The sequence below is a fragment of the Lontra canadensis genome, unplaced genomic scaffold, assembly GCF_010015895.1.
Source record: "Lontra canadensis isolate GAN:19392208 unplaced genomic scaffold, GSC_riverotter_1.0 scaffold110, whole genome shotgun sequence".
Classification (NCBI taxonomy): domain Eukaryota; kingdom Metazoa; phylum Chordata; class Mammalia; order Carnivora; family Mustelidae; genus Lontra; species Lontra canadensis.
The window spans coordinates 3,699,221-3,723,097 of record NW_022631104.1 but is presented as its reverse complement, the minus strand read 5'-3'; the positions used below and the strand labels follow the sequence as shown (position 1 = coordinate 3,723,097).

General features: G+C 45.7%; 1 protein-coding gene across 5 annotated transcripts in view; it reads left to right on the top strand.

The window, feature by feature from the left end:
• The window catches only part of STX8 (syntaxin 8), a 241,413-nt gene that overhangs the window by 145,339 nt on the left and 72,197 nt on the right, over positions 1-23,877 (top strand). The gene's annotated exons all lie outside the window — the stretch shown is intronic.

Here is a 23,877-nt window from a genome sequence, read left to right as displayed (position 1 = left end):
CATTTGATGAAGTATTGAAATTGCTCAGAGAGACCCAAATCTTGCTAAAGTGAAGTGAGTTGTAAGGGTGCCTGGGTGGCTCAGTCAGTGAAATGTCTGACCCTTGGTCTCAGCTCAGGTCTTGCCCTCGGGGTCCTGAGTTCAAGCCCTGCCTTGGGCTCCACGCTGGGTGTGGAGCTTACTTTAAAAAAGAATAAAATAAGGAAAAGTGAAGCGACTTGCTACAAATGTGGGAGAAGTACAATGCATTGTTAATTTTTTAAATTTAAGATAGGAAACCTCTCTGTATGCTTACAGAGAGTACCTGTTTGGGAATTTGTGTGACAATATACAGGTTGGTGCTGGTACATTCTCGTGGCTATTGAAGGCCATCTTGCTCACTTAATGCCCTTTTTTTGTCACAACCTTAATTGTTGGAGCTTGGACCACTGAGCAGTTAAGAGGCCAGGTTCTGAAGTCCGTTGAGTTCAGATCCTACATGTAGTGTTGTTATCTTTGGCAGTCGCTTTACTGTTTAGTACCTTGTACATAAAATGGGGGCACACGAGCCAAGACAAGGGATTCTAGCAATACTGATGCTCTGGCTTTGCCCCAGAGCTTCTGATGAAGGAGGGCTGTGTTCCATGTGGTTTGAATTATCCACTGCCTATGTGCAGCGCGCTGCCCGAGGCCAGTGTTGATAAATGGTAGTGACAGTAGGAGTGACCACAGTGATGGTTCCTCCGTGCTGTGTCTCACAAAGGTGCACAAGCCAATACATTTATTACAAGCAGAAGGATGATAGCACTCCAAACCCCAGTGCCTCTTAGTCCTTTCGGTATGAAAACTATGACAGATCCCTCTGACCTGTCCAGTTTTAGAACGAGAACCTCTGTGCGGGGGAGACCCAAGATGTACGGCCCAAGAGGCATTACCTTTTTTACCTGATGTGCTGGCTGACCAAGGTCTAGAACAACAGGGTGACTGAGGATGGGCAGCCGTGGACTCTGAAACCTCAGGGAGGGGGACTCTGAGGGGCCCCCTGCTCCCCTGTTATCACCTGTCTGTGCTCCCCGGCCCCGGGGTTCTCATCCACCAGATGCCAGCCACTCTGTGCTTCTTTCCCCGTGGGCGTGTGCTTCTCTCCGCTTCCTGTCGAAAGCCACACCTCCTTGCTTTCTTGCCTTACCAACCTTCTCATGTAGCTTCTGCCCAGAGAGACTTTGGCTCTGCACTAGATCGTTTGGAAACAGATCTCTTCTGTTACTGTCTTTGATCTCTATAGAAACTTAACCTTATTGACTCTTAAAAACCTGGTTATCAAAGTTAAACTGTATGGAGCATGTGAGGTGTCTCGTGCTGGCCACCCTCCCTGACTTTCCGTATTTATGTGGGGAGGCCCTGCAGGTGGGGGGCTGAGAAGTGGGGGCTCTAGAACCTGGCCCTGTATCCCAGCTCTGCCAGTCACCAGCTGGTGACCTTGGGGATGCCCAGACTCCCCTTTGCCTCAGTTTTCCTGTCTTTGAAATGGGAATGCTAATGGTACAGCCCTGAGAGCATTGTCGTAAGGGAGAAAGGAGTTAATATCGATAAAGACACAGGTAGAGTGTGTGGCACACAGTAAGCCATGAGCAAGGATTAGCTATCCTCTCACGTGTCTAACCTAGGAATAGTCTGGGGCGCCTGGCTGGCGTAGTCAGTTAAGCGACCGACTCTTGATTTGGGCTCAGGTTGTGATCGCAGGGTCGTGGGATTGAGCCTGGCATGGGGCTCCGCACTCAGCACAGCCTGCTTGAGATTCTCCCTCTCCCTCTCCCTCTCCCCCTCCCTCTGCTTGCGTGCTCTCTAAATTAATAAATAAAATCTCTTAAAAATAAATAAAATAGGAAGAGGCTTCCCGATTCAGTGACAACTTTCTCGGAGTGTTTGCTATGTGCACGGCAGTCATGTCGTTATTATTTTGGAATGAACATATTTGTAGATATGTCGGGAAGCTTTTTGTATTTGCAAAGCAGTGGCCCTCAGCACCTGTTACTCATGAAGTCCCAACGAGGAATGTTACTTCTGTTGCCAGTTTTTTATTTTATGGTATTGCTTAGTGTTGGTGTTTATACCCGGAAAGGTGCATAAAATCTTCTGACTTGAGCTCTTTTTTTTTTTTAGTAGAAGAAATGGAGAGGCTCCCATAATTACTAAAATGCTTGTTTTTAAAACCGGGTCTCTCAAAGTAAGTTAACTATAAATTTATCTTCTGCACCATTTATATTTAGGTATCTATAATCTGTAACAGAATTACAGTTGGCCCTTGAACAGTGCAGACGTCAGGGGTCCTGACCCCCAGCGCCCCCAGTGCAGGCGAAAATCCGCATCTAAGTTTTGACTCCCCCAAAACTTAACTATTAACAGACTACTATTGACTAGAAGCCTTGCCCATAACATAAACTGTCAGTTAACACATGTTTGTATGTTATATATACTGTATTATATTATAGACATATAATATGTAATTATACATATATCCATATGTCTTAAAATTATAGTATATATTATGTAATATAATTGTATGATATAATTAATATATAAAATTATTGATTAACAATAATAATTGATTAATATTGCTTAATATAGTAATAGTATATGTTATATACTGATTTCTTCCAATAAAGGAAGCTAGAGAAGAGGACATGTTAAAATCATAACAAAGAGAAATTACATTTACAGTACCATACCGTGTTTATTGACAAAAGTCTGAATGTAAGTGGGCCCGCGCAGTTGAAACCATGTTGTACAAGGGTCAACCGTGTATGTAGGGACTCAGAAGGGAGACACGGCAGTGTGAAATAGATAGACTCTCTTCCTTCTTTCACTGGAAATACTTTAAAGAGAATTCTTTCCTCTTATCCATCAATTTGTTTCCCTAATACTTACTTAGCCATACCACTGGTACTGTAGGTCCACACCCTGACAACTAACCTTTTAACATTTCTGATGCCTGATACCTTTAAAGGAAACTGTATTGCATTTATATTTTTATAGGGAAATCTGTTGTTATTTTATATATATATATATATATATATATATATATATATTTATATATATATATATATATATATTTGTTTGTTGGCAAGCGGCGCCAGTTTTTGCATGTTGATAAAGGTTCATTGTGTGGCCTCCCAAGCTCTAAGAGAGGTCACACTGGTTTCATGACACCCTGCCATTACCATCTAAATAAGTCTCCCGCTGATCAGTATGAACCCCATGAAGTTATTTTGCCCTGTGGAATCTACTGAGTGGGTTCATCAGCCCTTGCCAAAATTGACTAACTTTTTTTTCTTTTTTTGGTAAAGATTTTATATTTATTTATTTGAGAGAAGGAGAGCCTGAGCCAGGACTGGGGGCAGGGGATAGAGGGAGGAGCAGGGAGCCCGACTCAGGACTTGATCTCAGGACCCTGGGATCATGACCTGAGCTGAAGTCAGGTGCTTAACTGACTGAGGCACCCAGGCGCCCCTATTAACCTAACTAAAAAAAATTATTATGGTAAAAGATCCATAATAGAAAATACATCTAAAATTTGCCATCGTAACTGTCTTAAATGCACAGTTCAGTGGCATAGAGTGCATTCCTGCTCTTGGGGGGCCGTCATCGCCACCCGTCTCCAGAACCTTCCATCTTCATGAGGGAAGCTCTGACCCCATGAAGCAATGACTACTACTCCTTCTCCAGCTGGCCCCTCTCAGCCACCACTCTGCTTTCCCTCCCTGTGACTTTGACAACACCAGGTACCTCCTATGAGTAAGTTCACACAGTATTTGAATGTCTTCAGTATTCCTCCATCCTGTAGTGTGTGACATGAATCCCTTACTTTTTGAGGCTTAAGTAGTATTCCAGTGCATATATATACTACATTTTGTTTATCCATCTGTCAGTGGACTTTCTGGCTATTGGGTGAATGATGCCAGTCTGAACGTAGGTGTACAAGCGTCGATTCAAGTCCCTGCTTTTTGCATGTGTACACAGAAGTCAGGTTGCCGAATCAAATGGTAATTCAGTGTTTAATTTTTTTTCTTTACAGAAACACTGTATTAACACGTCCTTTTGTTTTGTTTCCAGTGCTTAAGTTCTCTCTTTTTTAGAGATTTACTTATTTATTTTATAGAAAGAGAGAGCGCATGTGTGAGCTGAGGGAGGGGCAGAGGGAGAGGGAAAGAGAAAATCCCAAGCAGACCCCACGTTGAGCATGGAGTCAAACGTGGGACCCGACAGAGGGCTTGATCTCATGACCCTGAGATCACAGCCTGAGCCAAAATCAAGAGTTGGACACCTGGACCAAGCCACCAGGTGCCCTTCAGTCCTTAAACTCTTAGGTACTTTCTGGTGGTTTGATTATTTTCCTGATAAAGCCCGTTTGCAGGCAAGGGTCAGGGACTTCTGTAGCCTGAGAGAGACAGACAGTTGGGGTAGAAGTTACCGCCCTGGGCCCACACCAGCTGAAAAATGGAACAGGGGACCCTTCCCCCATTGAGGTGGGTCCCCAGAGAGCACCCTTAGGGTAAAAGTGAGCTGGAAGTAAGGTGCCCTTGAGAAGTGTGGAGAAGGCAGCCTTGGCACTGAGAAGATTGGAGAGGGAAAGGGGCAAAACTGTAGTTCCTGGCCAGTTGTGGGCCCAGAAAGGCCCTCATGTGGATTTGCATTGTGGACATCCATCGTAGCCTGGGCCGGGAAACCCCAGATACTGCCTTTGGTCTGGAGTTCTAGATTCACATGCTGGAGCTCCAGGAGACTAGCAGAAAGAATGACATGCCTATCTGGAAGAGGACATCTTTACCCCCAGTCTCTAAGAATTACCCCAGAATGAATTGTTCAGAGCAGTGCCCAGCACACAGTCAAAGATAACCTGGCAGATGTGGAAACAGCAGAGCGTGAGCCACAGACTGCAGTTACCAATCTGCACAGACTCGCAGTAGCAGAATTATCAGACACAGATAAGAAAATCATCTATGTTTAGTACATTTAAAGAAAGAAGTGACAGGCTTCAAAAGATCTTCAGAAAACCATAGAAAGTAGCAGAAAATTTGAAAAGGGACTAAAATCAAGCTCCTACCAAAAAACAAACAAACAACCTTGAAGTTCAAAACTCAGTGATCAGATTTGGTAGCAGCAGAGAGAATCAACCAGGAAGAATAGAAGCCATCATCTCTCCATAATTGCTAGCTAGCATTGACAAGAGGATGTCCAGACACTAGGGAAGTTACATTACGATCTCAATAAGAAAGGTCTGCAGGGCTTGGTCTAGGAGCCTCGAGACATAGCAAAGGGTTGATCCCGTGCACTTTCCAAATGCAAGGCACAGTTGATCATTTCCATGTAAACATGGGCACACATGCACGGGAAGACACAAGTGAGGTGTATTTTAACTGTTTGCAGGGTCGGCGTTAAGTGACCCACTCAAATGTCCCTCGGTTACTGTTCACATGGTCCCCCATTTGTTTAACTCTGGGGGTAGCAGCGGAAACATCATCATTTTAAGTGCAGAAGTAGGTTGTGAACCGTGAAATGGGCTTTGGTTTCCCTCCTCTCAGCGTGTCTTCCTTGCTGATCTGATATATATAAGTCATGGGCGCTTCCGCAGGGAGGAAATTTCCAGTTGTTAGCACAGACTGAATTGCAAGGGGGCCACACAGAAGGGCCTGGTGATGAATTTGTTTGCGCGGTTGTTAACAAAGGATTCAAGCACGTCTTTGTAAACCTTTCACTCAGGAGCCCCGGCTGTAAAAATTTTACTGAGATCTTTGTGTGACTCTTCCTCCCTTTTTCTGGCCCACCCCCAGCTCTCAAAGAGCATCGAGTAGAAAACAATATTGTCTTTTTCAAGCATCCAAACACAAATGAGACTGGCATTTTCCACTGGTCCCTATACGTACTTTCAGATCTGTTACTTGTGTCAGGGCGTCTCCACAAAGCAAGATCTTTGTCATCGCAGTTAAATATTCAGTGTGCTCCGTCCTCATTAGAATTCAAAATAGGGCCTCGTCTGAGTCTGATGGACGAAGCCAATTGTGAGAGGCCAGACTGAGAGTTCTGAATGACTCGGGCTGAGGGATGGCGTTGCTTCTCAGCATCTTGACTCTTACGTAATGTTGTCTGAGCATGTCGATGGTGATTTTAGCCACAATTTCAGTGATGTGGTGAGAAACCCACCCGGCCGACACTGTGCTAATGCCATCCAAACATGGGCCCCTCGATGGGCCTTCAGCTTTTTGGCATCAGGGAGGCTGACGAGGAGCCTGAGTTGGCTCACAGTGAGTCCACTTAGGACCCAGATGCCCTGTCCTCATGGTTATGAGAGCAAGCTGGTGGCCCAGTGACCGGTACTGGTGCCCCCAGCCAACGCCGTGGGAAGGCATGGGTTTCCATCTGTTGCCCAGAGCTGCCATGATGAGTAAGACTCAGAGGCTGTGACCCTTATTGGAAGTCAGCAGAGAAAGGCTCTTAAGGAGAACAGTGATGACCCGAGAAGGTTGTGCAGGGAGATCCCGGAGCTGGGAGGTGCACATCCTCATTGAATTATAAATGGAGTAGCTTTCCTTCCGATAAACTAAAATGTATAATTCTGTAGTGAAACCATTGCCAGGCATGAAATTGGTAAGGCGCACCTTGAGTGCACCTCGGCTGGTGCTACCTTCCCTTGGGTGAGCGCGAACGTTTTTCTTCTTACGTTAGCTCTTTTGAACTTAATATAGGTAGGAAGCTGAATTCTGAGTTGTCTGGTTTATTTAATTGACCTTGGAGACCATTTGATCTCTCAAGGAATTGTTTTTACAATGCTGTCACAGGGACGCCTGGGTGGCTCAGTCGTTTGGGCATCTGCCTTCGGCTCAAGTCATGATCCTGGGGTCCTTGAATCAAGTCCCTCATCGGGCTCCTTGATCGGTGGGGAGTCTCCTTCCTCTCCCTGTGCCACTCCCCACACTTGTGCTCTCTCTCTCTCGCTCATTTTCTCTCTCAAATAAATAAAATATTAAAAATAATAAAATGCTACCACAAATAGGTCATTAGATACCTAATTATGGAGCGGAAGAAAAACTGTGCAGATGCTTTTGCTTCTCTTACTGCTTCTCAGGAATATTTTTCTTGCTTATCTTCTGCTTCTTTCTCTACTCCTCCTTCGTTGAGATAATCCAGTTAAGTTCCTCCACTCCCTTATTCTCAACAGACCCTCGTGTCTGTCTCTGCACCCAGGTCGTCTTTCATTCCAGGTCTGTGGAGAAGTGCCTGGTCCTGCATGTCTGCCTTCAAAGCCATCTGGTCCTCAAGCTTCATTCCCCACCCATTCATTCTTTTTTTCTTCCCTGTCAACACTGGGCATCATCTGTGGGCCAGGCACTGGGCTCAGTCTTCAAGCTGATGCGGGGGGAGGACATAGCGCCTACCGTGGCATGGAGGAGAAGGACACAGTGTAGATCCCCTGTGACTGCAGGGTGCCCAGGCGGAGAAGGATCTCAGCCAGCCTAGGGGCTCCAGGGTTCCAGCAGGGCACAAGATGGGAGGAGGGACCTGAGGAATGAGTAGGATAGGCTTCCCCTGGGTCTGGTGAAGTGAAAACCCAAAGTAAGCAGGGTGTGTATCTTGTGAGCCCCTGCAGGGGGAAGAGAAACGGGGGAAAGAAAGGAGGGACGGACAGAAGGAACGGTGGGAAGACCCGTGTCGGAACTGTAGAGGACGGTTTGCTAGAATATACAGAGTTAACACTGTTCCTTCAGAGTGGTGTGAGCGGGCCAGGCTTGGGGCCGGGGGCCAGAGACTGTCAGGGCCTGGGGTACTTTTCTAATTGATTTTCTAATTGAAACTTTGAAGAAAATCTATTTCTGTCTTTTCGTACCACTAGTCTTTTTTTCTACTCGTGGTATTTTTACACGATGCTGACAATATTCTATTTTTAATGCTTCTATCTTTTTAACGTGTTCTTATAAGCCCTTTTTTCTTTTGGTATCAGTACCATTCTAGCAAATAGATACACTGTCCTATACTTAGGTGCTCTGGTTTGGGGGCTTTTCTCCTGTTTCCTCATTTTGCTGTTTAAGTAATGCTGCATCATGTACATAAAGCTCTTCCCCATATATAAGATTTGTTCCTGTCATGTAGGGCATTTGTTAGCTTCTGGGGCCAGAAGCAGAGGCTGGGTCTGGCTCTTATTTTCGACAGGGATTGGGAGGTTGTTGGAGCCCAGAGAAGGGATGGGAGGCTGGAGGGCCGGGGCCACAGCAGCCATCCCTGGGCAAGGATGCCGGGATGCTGCCGTCAGAGTAGCTGAGCGAGAAGAAGTCATAAGACCTGGTGGCTGGCCTTGGGGAGCATGCGCTCAGACAGGAAGACAGCAAGCTCAGGGCAGCGGGATGGACTGCCAGATGGTCACACGACACCATCGAAGCGACCTCATTGGGGCCACTCATTCTGGAAAGTTGGGTAGAAATCTTGCAGACGCAGGCTAGCCTTCCAGGCAGTAGGAAATACTGGTTTGCAAGAGACACTAAGACCCAAAAGGACACTCGATTTCTCAAACAAAAATTGGGGCTGGCTGGCTGGGCCCAAGGGTGCCTACCAGAGAGGCATGGCAATGAGGCTGGTCGCAGAAGCTCGGCCAGCTCAAGGGAGCCCAAGCTCCAAACCCAGCCCCCTTTTGGCTGGCATTGCTTTCTTTCTTCCTGCTTTTACTGAAGACCTTACGTTGTTGGGGGGATAGGGGGAGCGCCTGGGTGGCTCAGTGTGTTAAGCCTCTGCCTTTGGCTCAGGTCATGGTCTCAGGGTCCTGGGATCGAGCCCTGCATCAGGCTCTCTGCTCAGCAAGGAGCCTGCTTCCCCCTCCCTCTCTGTCTCTGCCTGCCTCTCTGCCTACTCGTGATCTCTCTCTCTCTCTGTGTCAAATAAATAAATAAATAATCTTTAGGAAAAAAAAAGACCTTACGTTGGGCTCAGTCCTCTTGGCTTATCTTTAAGCTTCTTTCGTGGCTCTCTTGGACCGCTTCATGGTCAATCGGCAGTTCCACATCTCAGACCCAGACCGCACCTGAAGTTCAAGGTCCATTTCTCTGGCTGTGCCAGTCCGTTTCTCTAGCCTGCCCCCCGGCACCCTCTCCATCAATGCATCTTCTTTGGACCCTCCTTACCTTCAGCCCCAAGGCAGCTTCCTCTTCCATGCTTGCTTCCTATTTTTTTTCCCCGGCTCAAAGTTCCCTTGATCCCTTCAGATACTTTCGGAGACCAGATAGGAACCTTCATAATGATGCGGGCCGCTATGATGACTTCCGGGGGCAAATTGGAGAGTAAACAACAGATCGTCTCCGATTGGGAGTGCCGTGCCGGTCATCTCTCTGCTCGTTGTCTTGGGAGGAGCCTGGAATCTGGATCTTCAGGTGAAATCTCCCAGCATTTTAGTGTTGACAGTAAATTAACGTTTAAAAAAATGTCCATGAGGGCCAGATAAAACACTTCAGGGCATGGTACTTGCGGACCTCTCTGTCACATCCATCCAGTCCGCCCCCCATCCCCACCCCCGGCCTGTTTGGGAATGACTTTGAGATCTCCCACGTCCCCCTTCATTGCTTGATGTTCTTGCCTCTCTGCTCCTGGCTCTTGTCACATTTATGTGGCCATTACAGATGATAATGACGAAGCCTGTTTATCGGGACAGAAGAATGCACGTGAGTGGGGTCTTGATCGTGTTTATAGAAACTGTGGCCTGCAGCTTCTGGTTTTGGTGAGCGAGTGCAGCAAACGTGTCCTGCTACGCCCCGCCCAGCTGTCAGCATTAAAAAAAAAAAAAAATGAGTCTGTCTGCTGAAGATGCTTATTTTTTAAACATGCTTTCCCGGTCGATTTTCAGCTGTTTCCCTCCCTTAGGCCCATCAGCTGCATTTTAGACAAAATGAATTTTCTCTGTTACGGGGAAGATAGAGAGCAAATAGTAAAAAACCATACAGTGCACGACTCTTAGGAGACCTGCTTCTTTTGGAACCCGAGAGAAATCTGCAGAACTCTCATGACCATGTTGGGACCGGCCCAGATGCATTTCAGGACCTAACGCGTACGGCTCACAGACACCTCTCCTGCTCGGGGCACCCCTTACGTCCTCCCTCCCTCCTAGGCCCTGTGGGTTGCCTGTGAAATGTGTAAAATGCACGTACAAGGCGTTTGTGGCCCGATGTCTCATATATGTGACCACATCACTGTTTTCTGCTTTGATTTTGAGTTCCGACTGTGGAAAAGCCCATTTTTCTGCTCACGGCATTTATTTGGGAAGCAGGAACAGGAGCAGTAAGTTCAAATGTTGCTGCTTCGGCTTAATCCGGGCAAAATGAAGCCTCTGAGAGAAGCGCAAAATTGGAAAACCTTTATTTAATGGAAGGTGATTGATGGCGTCTGACAGCCTCGGAGGCCTCCACGCTTCTATGATCTGCTACGAGGCTATCATCAAGGGGTCAGAAATGATCACAAAGTAGAATCATTTTTTTGATTACTGTTTTTGCTCAGTGTGGCTTGGAAAGATAAGGTGTGATTTCCAAAAGTGGCTTCTGTTGCTACTGGAGTGATAATGACACCGTATGGGCCTTGGTTGGAGCTACCCCCCGACGTACGTGTTTGTGCGTGTTTTCTGGTAATGTGCGTTCACCAGTGACTTCACGGGCCTTCCGCTGGCCCTCTGGGACCTGTAAGGGCTGGCTGGGCTGAGAAGGACCATCAGGAAGCCTGGGACATACTCGAGGTACACTTCACCTCTCTTTTTTATCCACTGCCCGTGGTGGGGGAAGAGTGTGTCAACACATGCTTGACATGTCTGGTCAACTCAACCTAACTCTTCGGACTTGACCATGACACCCAAGTGCTTCCCACTCATGTGTGGATTTTCTTTTGTATCTGTAAACTGATATGAAACGAAGAACTGGATTCTGGTTGTGACAGAGATAACCCGGGGTTGGGGAAACCTGGGAGCAGGAGATCTCTGGCTATCTCTGTACCGACAAGACCAGTGGCTTGGACCAGATGCTCTTTGAAGTTCTTCTGACTCTGTCGTCTGCTTTCCAGACCCCTTTAGAGAGAATCAGGCTCCCCCTCGCAACCCCGCCGTGTCCGACGCACGCACACGGGTGGCAAATCAGAGACGGGCCGGCGGTCCAGGCCAGAACCGTGTCTGTCTCGTCTCCTGAAGGCTGGTGAGCACCAAGTTGGAGGTTTGCAGGATTAAATCATAGCCGAGCCAGGGTGTTGACCCGCACCGTCACGTGTTGCTGCGTTGGTTGTAAGTGTTGTTAACCGTCTGTCATTTTCTCATCGGAACAAAACAAGAAAGTCAGGGAGATTTTTAATGGACGATACAGAGAAAGTTGGGTGGGTTGATAAAGGTGGAAAATAAAGGAATGGGGTTATGGGAGTAACTACTGGGTTCTGTGTTCAAGAGTAGTTGCTAAAAAGAGATTCCTAACACTTTTCTCCCACGTTGGGCTATTTTCACTTAACGTTTTTAGAAGTGAGTTGGTGGACTTTTTTTTTTTTTTAAATGATTTTATTTATTTGAGAGAGAGAGAGCGAGCGAGCATGAGAGGAGAGAGATCAGCAGGAGAAGCAGACTCCCTGCCGAGCAGGGAGTCTGATGTGGGACTCGATCCCAGGACTCTAGGATCATGACCTGAGCCGAAGGCAGTCGCTTAACCAACTGAGCCACCCAGGCGCCCTTTTTTTAATTTTTTGAGAAACAGCTCTAAGATTGAAGTTTTGAGTACAGGTTTTCATGCCTCTCCCCTCTTAAAAAGATGAAATGCTAAAATGCGTTAAACGGACGCTTGGCTGGGTTTAGGGTTGTTGAAGTCGCACATTTTACAAGTGGATTATCTTCTTCGTATGTCATCAAAACAGAAATTCAGGTCCCAGATTATCTTCCTAATCTCCTGTGTCCGCTCTGTTTAGGGAGCCTCCTGGCTCCCACTGGGTTTTGGTGGGGTGCTCAGTTAATGAGGCGGTTTGCTTGGACACTGGCTGTGAAAGCCAGCATCGCTTAGGAGAAACCGCCACTGCTGAAAAAGTTGAGCAGTTGTTGTCGTTTTAGAAATCATGACAGTTAACAGCCAGCCCTGGTACCGTCTGACTGTGTACATGGCGCCTCTGCCGGCTGGCCCATGTGGTGTGTTTCCATCCCCGAATGAATCCCCACTCTGCCTGCTCTTCTCCCTGCCCCTGCTCCAGAGCCTGCGTGGAAAGCAGGTCAAGCGCAAAGCGATGCTTACGGTCCAGAGAACCTGCCCTTGTGACTTCCTCTCGAGCTGAATGAGACTTGCCCACCTGGAAGGGCATATGTTGGGACGCAGTCGGAGGGATGGGGTAGTTTAAGGGAATGTGTAGTATTCAAAAAATAGACCATTCTCCCTTACTGAGCCCCTGGGACATGCAGTGTTATCAGCCAGATATTAACCTTTAAAGAACTCGACTCTAGACGTTGTCGCGTCCATGAAAGCTCGAGAGAGTCCTTCCTCACCTCACCCCAGCCTCACCGGTGACTCAGTATTTAATCTCCGACTCTCCTTTTCTTTCTGTCGCAAGGCCAAGCAATCATGACGATTTCCAGTCATTGAACCGGCGTTAAATTGTTAAGAAAAATTGATCTGGGGCTCATTTTAAATCAGTGATGAGTTTTCTCTGCCCACACGTGTGAACAGTGAGATCAATTTCTCCGGATTAGCAGCAAAACGCTCTTGATATTGGACTTGAGTCTCAGCAGTCCGCGACACAGGCGCCTCTGGCCTCTGCTCGTGTCCGCACGTCAGGCGCACACCTGTGTTTGTGTGCCCTCGGCAGCCTCCCCGTGTCCGCGCACTTGTGCTTATTAGAGACTTCGGCCCTTGAAGCAATAGCGCCTTTCAGAATGACTTTGGGATTTCTGAAAAGCCTTATATATTTTAAAAATTTCTTGTAGCTATGGATCTGAGAGTTTTCATTGTAGCGTTGGCATCGGTCCTGTGTAGCTACCCACCTGTAAGTACACAGAGAGGTGAAAAGAAACTGGAAAATGGTCACTTTCAAAAAAATATCTTGTTTATTTCAGAGAGAGAGGGAGAACTTGAATGGGAAGAGGGGCAGAAGGAGACTCCCTGCTAAGCAGAGAGCCCAACGCAGGGCTCGATCTCATGACCCTGAGATCAGGATCTGAGGCAAAGGCAGATGTTTAACCGACTGAGCCACCTAGGCGCCCCGGAAAATGGTCACTTTTAAGAATGAATAAATACAGTGGTTACACAACACCATGAAAGGACTTAGGGCCAACCTAACCACACACTTAAGGATGGTTCGCATGGTAAATTTCATGGTACATGCATTTAACCACAATAAATTTTTTTTTAATTTAAAAAACAAATGAGGGCACCTGGGTGCCTCAGTTGGTTAAGCGACTGCCTTCAGCTCGGCTCATGATCCTAGAGTCCCAGGATCGAGTCCCACGTCGGGCTCCCGAGCGGGGGAGTCTGCTTCTCCTGCTGACCTCTCTCCTTTCATGCTCTCTCTCTCTCATTCTCTCTCTCTCAAATAAATAAATAATCTTAAAAAATGAATTTTTCATTTCATGAAATTATGGCAAAGCTATAGTAATACAATTTCTAAGATTCCTTGGCGCCATTATAAAATAACATACAATACTGCCCCATACAGCCGTTTTTTATGAGATGTGGTAACAGAATCTTAATTATATCATTACAGATTTGCCTAAGCAAAACAGAGAAGGGAACAAAAATGCCCTCAAACACTAGAGGACCTCTCACGAATAAATGTAGGGGAATGAAGCCTTACTGTTCCCCTATCATTGTCATTCCTGTTTGTATTGGGAAAGCACAGGTAACTGATGCCTGATACATCCCTATATCCAAAGTATTAGCACTTTATTTCTGAAATCCGAAAGGCAAGTTTTCTGACTGGAATGTTTGGTTTATGGAGACTCCCTCTTCCCGTCATCAGCCCTCTGGCATTACCACTTTTCATACAGTTTCAGTAACGTGACTCGTAGTGTTTTCATCCTTGATAACTCAGGGAGGGCCTTTGCCCCACCTTGCTGCTCTGACTTCATTTTGGCTGCAGGTAATGAAGCCTCTAAGAGCCGGGGACTGTGTTTTCACTTCGGTTGGGGCACAGGCTCCCTTTAACCGTGACATCGAGCCTGTTTTATACTCGCTGCGCCTCCCTCAGCAAAGTGAAACGTCCAGTCCTTCCGAACAATGGTCAACCTCTTTGTGATCCAAACTGACGTCCCTTCTGCCTGCCTTTTCAACTCTGCTTCTCTTTTGTCCTGTTTTTTAACGTGATCTGGAGCGGCTTCTGTGGTTTTCCTCCTTCCATAAGTATTTCTAGCTATGTCTTATATTTTGGGTAGCACGTGTGGGCTCCAGTCAACTTAATAGCCAGATGTGCTGGACTTTCAATATTCTTCCCTCACCACCAGCGCCCCCCCCGCCCCGCCAAAGCACCTTTATTGCCAGGTGGCGAAAATTCTAGACCTTGGGCAAATTTTTCAGAACAAGAGCCCTTTTAGCCTGTCAGTACTAAGTAAATATTTCTAAGCACTTTGCAAAGTGCAGACTGTAATTGTGATACAATTTTATATATGAGGGGAGAGGGAAAGGAGAGCCATCTGGAAGCTTCTCTTTGTCCTGCGGCTGTTCTAATGCTTGCAGAGCTGAACAGAACATGCCGGTGGCAAATTAGAAGATTTAGGTATTTTTAAAGGCACATATTACATGGGTTTCTTGGTTTTGTTTTTTTTTGTTGTTGTTTTTGTTTTGGAAAAAGATCAAATTACTACTGATTATACCGGTACAGCTCAGAATGCACGTGGTAGTTTTACTGAGTTTTTCTGTCCAAGCAGCATGCAAACTTGTTTATCTGCACTGCTCACTTCAAAGAAGCCAAATCAGGGGCCTCTGGCATTGCTGGAACACTGTCAGGTTTGCAGGTGATGAAAAGTAATAAGGAGCGCCTTGGAGAATTTCTGCCTTCAGAGTTGAGACTCTATCCAACCTTTTTCCTCCCTGGGCTGATGGGTTTGTTTTGAAGGTAGTAGTTACTCCCACAGGCGGTAATGTCTCTTCTCCTCCATGCTGATGTTCCTAGCTGGGCTCAGGCTCCTGAGTTCTGGCGGGAGAAGGCCAACAACACACTTGACCCTTTAACAACGTAGGATTGAACTGTGCAGGTCCATTCATACATAGATTTTTTTTTCAATAAATGCAATATAGTCCTGCAAATATATTCGCTCTTCCTCGTGATTTTTTAAATAACATTTTCTTCCCTCTAGCTCTGTTTACTGTAAGAATGCAGGATAGAATACATCCAACACACAGAACATCTGTTAACGGACTGTTTCCAGCAGGTGTCCCGGTCAGCGGCAGGCTGTGAGTGGATCCATGTTGGGGGAGTCAAAAGTTACTACCTAGATTTTCAAAAGTGTGGGGGTCCGTGCCCCTAACACCTCTTTGTTCAAGGGTCAAGTGTCATTCTAAGTAGGTTTCTCTGAGCTCACAGCCCTGGAGCATGAGCATCGCCCAGGGGTTCGCCTTGACGGGCTCTGGACTGTGACAGTCAGTAAAGCCCTAACCGTTCACTCTTAAGCTGTGTCTCTGGCTCTGGGTGCTGGGCTCTCCCTGTGTGCTCTGTACTCTGCTCTCTCCTCTCTTTCTAGGCCTTTTTCTTCTTCTTTCCTGTTTTCCTTCAGGAAAGCTTTCAGACTCCCGGCCTTCTTTTCCTCACTGTTCTTTGTTATTTATCATTGCATTAAAAGAACATGCCTTCCGGGGCGCCTGGGTGGCTCAGTGGGTTAAGCCTCTGCCTTCGGCTCAGGTCATGATCTCAGGGTCCTGGGATCGAGCCCCACATCGGGCTCTCTGCTCAGCGGGGAGCCTGCTTCCCCCTCTTTCTCTGCCTGCCTCTCTGCCTACTTGTGGCCTCTCTGTCAAATAAATAAATAAAATCTAAAAAAAAAAAATATATATATATATATATATATATACATATATATATATTTCCAAAGGCCTCGCTTCTCAGCCTCCTCCTGGCCTCCCAGCCAGCTTCTGCAAAGCCTTGTCCTCCTCTGCTCTCTTGTGTGTGTCCCAGCCAGCCCCTTTCTGCCCTCGCTGAGTCACGGAGCATGGAACCATCTGGAAGTGTGCTACCAAATAGAACAGAAGACAGAAATAGTCAAGAAGTACATTTTTATAAAAGTTATGGTATCATATCTTTATGATATACTCTACAGCTTACTTTGTAAAAATATGTCTTGTGTACATAAGCTTGCCATGTCCGTGACTCATTTTAAAGTGTGTTGAAGCTAGTGAATTAGTACCTGAGTGATGCCTCATGACTGTGTTTTTGCCAAGTTGAGGACTGAAGCCACTTTCCTCTGACTCATTTTTATCTCCTTGTAAAAGGTGTTTGGGGTTTTGTTCTTTGGTCTTCTTAGCAGTATGGCCGCCATTTTGGTATCAGTCAGACTTAATGGAGAAGGGTCTGTCATGCGTTGGCTACTTAGTGTGGAAAGCAGTGGAGAGCTCTTTGGCTTAGGAATTCGCACGAGGGTTGCTTCACCATCGTCTAGAGATGTCTGACTTTATCTAAATAATAAAGTCAGATTGTAGTTTTGTGATAATAACCATAGACGAGGCCTTAACTCTTTCTGGTAATGAGGATGAATAGCTGCTTAAAAAACCTTTTTTTTTTTTTTTTAGGATTTTATTTATTTATTTGACAGAGATCACAAGTGGGCAGAGAGGTAGGCAGAGAGAGAGAGGAAGGGAAGCAGGCTCCCCGCTGAGCAGAGAGCCCCATGTGGGGCTCGATCCCAGGACCCTGGGATCATGACCTGAGCCGAAGGCAGAGGCTTTAACCCACTGAGCCACCCAGGCGCCCCTTAAAAAACCTTTTTTAATCCCTCGGTGCTACCAGTCAGGGGCCAAGCAGGAAAAAGGGTAACCGTATTAGGTATTTCAGACAGAGGAGATGTAATACAGAGAACTCATCTGAAGGATTGAGAGAATTAAAAAAAGGAGGCTGAGGTAATCGAGTCATTAGTAGCTGTGTGAGGCAGCTACTGCTCATAGACATGGGAGAAGGAAGGCACGGAAGTGTGTTCCAGAACACAGGCACGTACTCATGCTGCCCTCCTGGGACTGCTGCCCAGCTGGTGCTGGAACAGCAGGACCATGGTCAGATGACCATCAGACCAGAGGAGAGCTGCCCTGCTGGTGCTGGGACCACACGAGAGGCTGCTGTGGCTGTAGCTGGGATCATAGAGGGAATCGAGAAACTTGCAGAGACCCTGCTGGAGGCAGAGGAAGGAGAGGAAGAAGGACAGCTTCCATCCTTCTTCTTGCTTTCTGAACTCTTTCTAGTACCTAATACTGGCAAAATGTAATAGGAAGCTAGCTGGCAAGGGAACCTGGGAAAGGTGGTTTGCAAACTCCAAAGGTGGTTTGCAAACTGCAGCATGACTAACAGAGTGAAGAAGGGCAGGTGTACCTAGCACTAAGAGACCACAGATAATTCCTGGTCCGTAGGCTCTTTACCTGGGGACCATTGAGATGTTCTCTGTTTCTATCTCTCTGAAATCATCTGAGGTGTTTCCCCAGCCTTTCATATTTCTCTCAGAATTGGGAAGTTCCTCGTGGACCTGTTGAACTGGAAAAAGATTTATATGTATTCTAGAAAACTGTTTGGTTACAGTCGTTCATCCCTAGCAATATGAATCTCAGACTTTCAGACAATAATACATTGTCATTAACAAAAAACAGTGTTGCTGTCATGTTGAGCTACTGGAAGAAATGATACCATTTCCATTGCTTGGCATATGGGCCTACCATATTAAATAATTACAGATATGAACAAATGTACAATAATTGGACTTAATGTTTTATAATTAGGTTGGCTAATATCCTTCAGTTATTTAATTTCTATCTCTTTGTGGAAGATCTGTGAAAAAGGTGACAAACAGAAAGGACCATGGGCCACCCCCGGCAGGTTTTAGAGACTGGAAGATAAAGTTGAAGAAACCCTCCAGAAATTAGAACCAAAGACAAGGGAGGTATAAAAATTAGAGGACCAGTCCAAGATCCTGAATAGTAGGAATGTCACAATGAGAAAATAGGGGCAAGGAAATTTTCCAAGGAAAGAATGCAAGAAATGTCCCTAGCACTGAGGGACAGGATTGACCATCTTGAAAGAATCCACTAGGTACCCAGCTTAATAAATGAAAAAAAGACCCATGTCAAGGCACAGTATAATGAAATTTCAAAACATATGGATAAAGAGAAATTCCTGTAAGTTTCCCAGAGTTAAGTGGAAGGGGGCACAAGAGAGTGGGGGAGAGTTTTCAAAGGACCTGAAATCAGTATGGCATCCAGTATCTCATGAAAAACACTGGATGGCAGCGAAGTATTGAGGAAGCTCCTGGCAGATGTACTTTCCTTAAATGAAAAAGTAACTCTAGAAAGGGGATCTCTGATGCCAGAAATGAAGGAGAGAAGTAAAAGAGAATTCCCTGGAGGATAGCAGTGGGTAGACCTGGGATGATAACTGCAACAGACCAAGAGAATCACCATTCCAGAATAGATTTAGAAGTCAGCTGGGAAAAGAGAATGTTTTGTTTTCCTAGATGAAAAAAATGCACTGAGAGGGTGTGAGATGTGGTAGCAGGGAATCTAAGCAATTGAAAAAGAAAGGCAATTAGTAATTCCAAGAAAACAAAGGGTAGAGCAAAAAATAGGAAACATAGTTCTAATGCATTGCTTATGAGTGAATATGCCATAATAATTTAGACTTTAGTTGTTAAATAACCTAAACGTGTGATCTAAGTATATGATATGGTAGATGGGAAATAGAAGAGGTGGAGTTTAGAAGAACTAAATCCTTCTACATGAAAGAGGAAATGACAATGTAATATCTAAAATGGATGGAATTTAGAGATTATGGAATTTAGAGAATATAGAGTTTATTAAGTAAAAAAGAATTCAAGTAACTTTTGAATAGAGTTCTTTGTATACCCTTAGTTGAATATATTCCCAAAATGAACTGTAGAAATCTCAGACTCCACTAAGAGGTTTGTTGTTGGGAGTGGTATTAGCAGAGTAATTCTGATTCTACTTTGTGTGTTAGTTGGAGAGAGGAAGTGAGTAAATATGTCAATGCACTTAAAAACCAGCGAGATACAGGGGCGCCTGGGTGGCTCAGTGGGTTAAAGCCTCTGCCTTCAGCTCAGGTCATGATCTCAGGGTCCTGGGATCGAGCCCCGCGTTGGGCTCTCTGCTCAGCGGGGAGCCTGGGGAGCCTGCTTTCCCCCTCTGTCTCTCTGCCTGCCTCTCTGCCTAGTTGTGATTTCTGTCTGTCAAATAAATAAATAAAATCTTAAAAAAAAAAAGATACATATAGCAAGTGGGAAAAGTAAGAACGAACTCTTTCATGTTAGATTTGAATTCTGGGTATGATTGCAGTAATAAATTGTTTAAAGAGTAATAAATTTCCTGCTTTCAACCAGGGAAAGAACCTAGAAGCAATTATATTCCGATAGCAGTGAGTACAATGAGCACCCAGCTCTCGGTTTCTAAGTGCTATTCACCATGAAAGGGAACCAGGGCTCCTTGCAGAAACAGCTAATTCTGGGTCTGGGGCAGAGAAATATAAGACCAGGCTAGACTATCTTGTGTCAGAAGTCCAGGAAACGTACAAACAATGATGAAGGCAAATCAAAAGAATGTAGGAGCTGCCTTAAAGGGACACCCAGTGGTCAGATTTGGGGCAATTGAAGGAATCAAAGTCCTAATGATGGTAATAAACACTGGGTTTACGAGTCCACATCAATAATCAAAAAAGGCAGAGGTGGTGCTGGGGAGAGGGCCTTCTTGCCAGCTAGTAAGTAGAGAAGAATGTTAAAATCATAAAATCACCGTTTTGCAGCTGTCAGTATAATTGTTTCGGAATCATCAGTGGATGCTGAGCTGGTAGGTGAAAAGGTTATGGGAAGTGGGATGTTCTCAATCTTAGATTATAACCTCGCAGCTTATTTATTAATCATAACTGAGGAACGATACTTGAGCGAAGCAAGCGCACTCAGCGTCACCAGCCCTGGGGACAGCCAAGCGTTGCATGGCTCCCGGTGTGACCCAGCGGGAAGTAAACACTCCATTGTATTTATGTCAAATCGTTAACTGGGATCTATACCAAGAAATAATGAGAATAGAGGCGCCTGGGTGTCTCAGGAGGTTAAAGCCTCTGCCTTCGGCTCAGGTCATGATCTCAGGGTCCTGGGATCGAGCCCCACATCGGGCTCTCTGCTCAGCAGGGAGCCTGCTTCCTCCTCTCTCTCTGCCTGCCTCTCTGCCTACTTGTCCTCTCTCTCTCTCTATCAAATAAATAAATAAAATCTAAAAAAAAAAAGAAATAATGAGAGTAGTGCGGATTGATGGACGACCTATGAGACAGTATCTTGGACCCTTCGAAAGTGTCATTGTCATGCAAAAAAGAGAAAGAATAACTGTTGTAGATTAAAGGAGACACCTTGTGATTTTGGTGGGGTTGTGGATCAAAAACGCACAGCTGAAAGAACATTCCTGGGACTTTGAAGGGCATTTGAATATGGACCAGGTATTAGATAAAGTGATTGTGTTGATGTTGAAGTTTTTGGTTATAACAGTGCTTTTGTGCTTTCTTGGAGAATGTCCTTGTTCTTAAAAGACGCATGCTAAAGCTCTTGGGGATGAGGTGTCATGGGTTTGCTGTTTGCTTTCCAGAATCTCAGCAAGACACACACACGCACAATACAATTACAGAGAAAACAGATAACACTCACTATTATTTACTTATTAGACAATTACATTTGACAGTTGTCCATCGGTGTTACTTGGTGAATCTCACTGTGGGGTATACAGGTGCTCTTTGTAGTATCTTTTTTTTTTTTTTTGTACTTTTCTGGAGGTTCTAAATCTTTCAAAATCAAAACATTGGGGATGGGAGGGAAGAGAGAGAAACAGTGACGTTTCCCGTGGATTGCTGTCTTCGTTCACATTTTAATATGTTGTTTAAGGAGGGAATGAATAGCTCGGTGAGTTTTCTACGTATATCGCTAATACACGCTTTCATATCTGGTTTGAACCATAGGAAGACCTTTGGGGATGCATGCCCTTCCGTGTGAGCAAGTTGGTGTATTAGGCAAAGCTGGTAGATGCTACACATATGGGATCATAAGGCTCCAGCCACTCAGGAAAGCAACACCTGTCTCATTGCAGGCTTTTCTCTGAAGACCTTGGCCAAGATGCAAAAGCGAAGCATTGTCTGCCCCCATAGTGCGCTTATGGGCTCCCTTGGGCGGAATACTTTGTGCACCCAACTCATCACAGTGTACGTTTCCATCCTGGAAGTCATCACGCTGTGGTAATATTGTTTGGGTGTTTATCTGCTTGCTAGACCTTGAGCTCCTTGAGGTCTTCTGACTGGATCTGTCGTTCTGATCCCTAGCCAAGAGGCGAGATGATTGGCTTTGTATTGGATTTATTTGAAAGGCAACCGAAATCATGGGATGAGGATTTTCTGAGTCCTCAAATTATTTTTAAGGACTTGTCAGCCTGGGAAGGTGAGGTTTGAATAGGCATAGAACATTTATTAGATTGTGAACAGTATAAAAAAGGTACACTTGGATTTGGTCCAATACTCGAATATCTAGGACCATCAGAAAGAAAGTTTGGTAGCTTGCGGCCATACACTCTCCAGCCACCATCATCGTATCGCAAGAACTCCCACACATACCCTACAGGGGAATACTGTTCAGTCAGAAAAGGAACGCGTACCGATACATGCTACAATAGGGAGGAACTTCGACACATTCTATTAAGTGGAAGAAACCAGAATCAGAAGACCACATCTTGTGTGATGACATTTACGTGAAATGTCTAGAATATGCAAATCCACAGAGACAGAGGACAGATCAGTGGTTGCCAGGGGTTAGGGGTTGGGGAGGAACGTGGAGAGACTCCTTAGTGGGTATGAAGTTTCCTTTTGGGATGGTGAAGATGCAGTAAGGTGGTAGCAATGGTCCTACAACATTGTGGATGTAATTAATGGCAATGGCCTTGCGTGTTAAAATGGTAAATTTTATGTTATCTATATTTTACGGCAATTTTAAAAAGCCATTAAAAATAAGGACTAATTCTTATGAAGTAATTTTTCTAGTGTCCTGCAGTTTCAAGCAGCACAAGCAACTTGGAAAGGTTGGGCGTTCCTGTTTAAAAGTCTAAAACAGGGCACCTGGGGGGCTCCGTTGGTTAACCGACTGACTTTAGCTCAGGTCATGATCCTAGTGTCCCAGGATAAGGTCCTGCATCAGTCTCCCTGCTTAGCGGAGAGTCTGCTTCTCCCTCTTATCCTCCCCACTCTCATGCTCTCTCCCTCTTTCATTCTGTCTCAAATAGATAAATAAAATCTTTCTAAAAAATAAGTAAAAGTCTAAAACAGTTCCATGCGGAATGACAATAGGTTCTCTGAGTCAGCTAGGTTAAGTTAGAGCACATCTAGCTTTTGACATCTAACTAGTGAGGAGAGGCATTTCTTTCTGAGTATGTCTCTCCTTGTCACTGTCATAAAAGTGGCAAGGATATAACACTGAACCTGACCCAGCATGGCTCTCGTCTGCTAACTGACTGCTGCCAGACGGCAAGTTAGAAGCTCCAGGGAGACTGGGATAACTGGGAGCTCCTGGCCTCCCAGTTTCTGAGTTTGTTTGCTTTTCCCTAAAATACTTGATTTGGGTGCCTGTGAAATCAGCCCTTAGATTTGCATAGGCTGGAAGGCCCCCCATCGAGTGTTTGATAAAGTTTTTGAGTTTTGTAAAGAACAGTGACCAGATGCGGCCAGCGTTCGTGGTTTGTGGCCATCGCATTGCTGAACTTTTTCTTCCCATGATACCTCTCAAGTTCTTAACTTTCCATGACACGCCAAAGCCTTGAAGGTTGGGGTTAAGTGGGATGGCCGGGCAGACCACAGAGAGATGTGTGTTCCTGTGGTAACACGTGACTGGTCGAGGGTGAGATGGGGAGAGCCAGGGAGGACAGGGACAGGAAAGAAATGTAGGAGATGAGTGAGGAAGAGAGGGAAGATGGGTACTGAGGGCAAAGAAGAGAGACCCCCCCCCCAAAAATGAGTGCCTCCCTTGTTCCCCTAAGGAATCCCCTTCCTATACTGGGATTCCTTTTCTGGAACCAGCAGTGACTTGTTTCTAGATTTCCTGAATCCATGAGAAATGAAAAACAGGGATATTTGGGTTAGGACTCTGAGGACAGCCAGAGGCTAGGAAGGACCCATCCCTAGAAATATGTCTTCTGCTCACTTCCGTCATGTCGTCATTTAGAGTCAGGTAACCCAGGGTTCACGAATTCAAATGCCAGTCAGGTAAAGAACAGGAGAGCCACAGACCAGGTATTTGGCCTCTGGGGAGAGGAGGATGTCACGTGCCCATCCAGACAAGATGGCTGCCCCTTGGGCAGCAGGACACGTGGCCACCTGGAACTGTGGGCCCCAGGCTGCCAAGTCAGCTGCCGCCTCTCCTTTCCTTTCCTTTTTGAGAAGAGAAACCCAATTTTATGTCAGATTGGCCAGTCCCTCGAATTCTGCCCAAGGGAAGACATTAATTGCCAACTGGACCTGGCTGTCTAGCCACCAACAAGTTATGACCAGGGGTTGAAGTCAGCAGATTACAAGTACAGACGCAAAGGCTGAATATGGTGGCAGGGCAGTGGGAGGAATGGAGAGGCCAAAGAGTTTACCTCTGAGAGTAACAAAATTTGATCTAAAAAATATCTGTCACCAGGAAATCATCCATACTAGGAAACT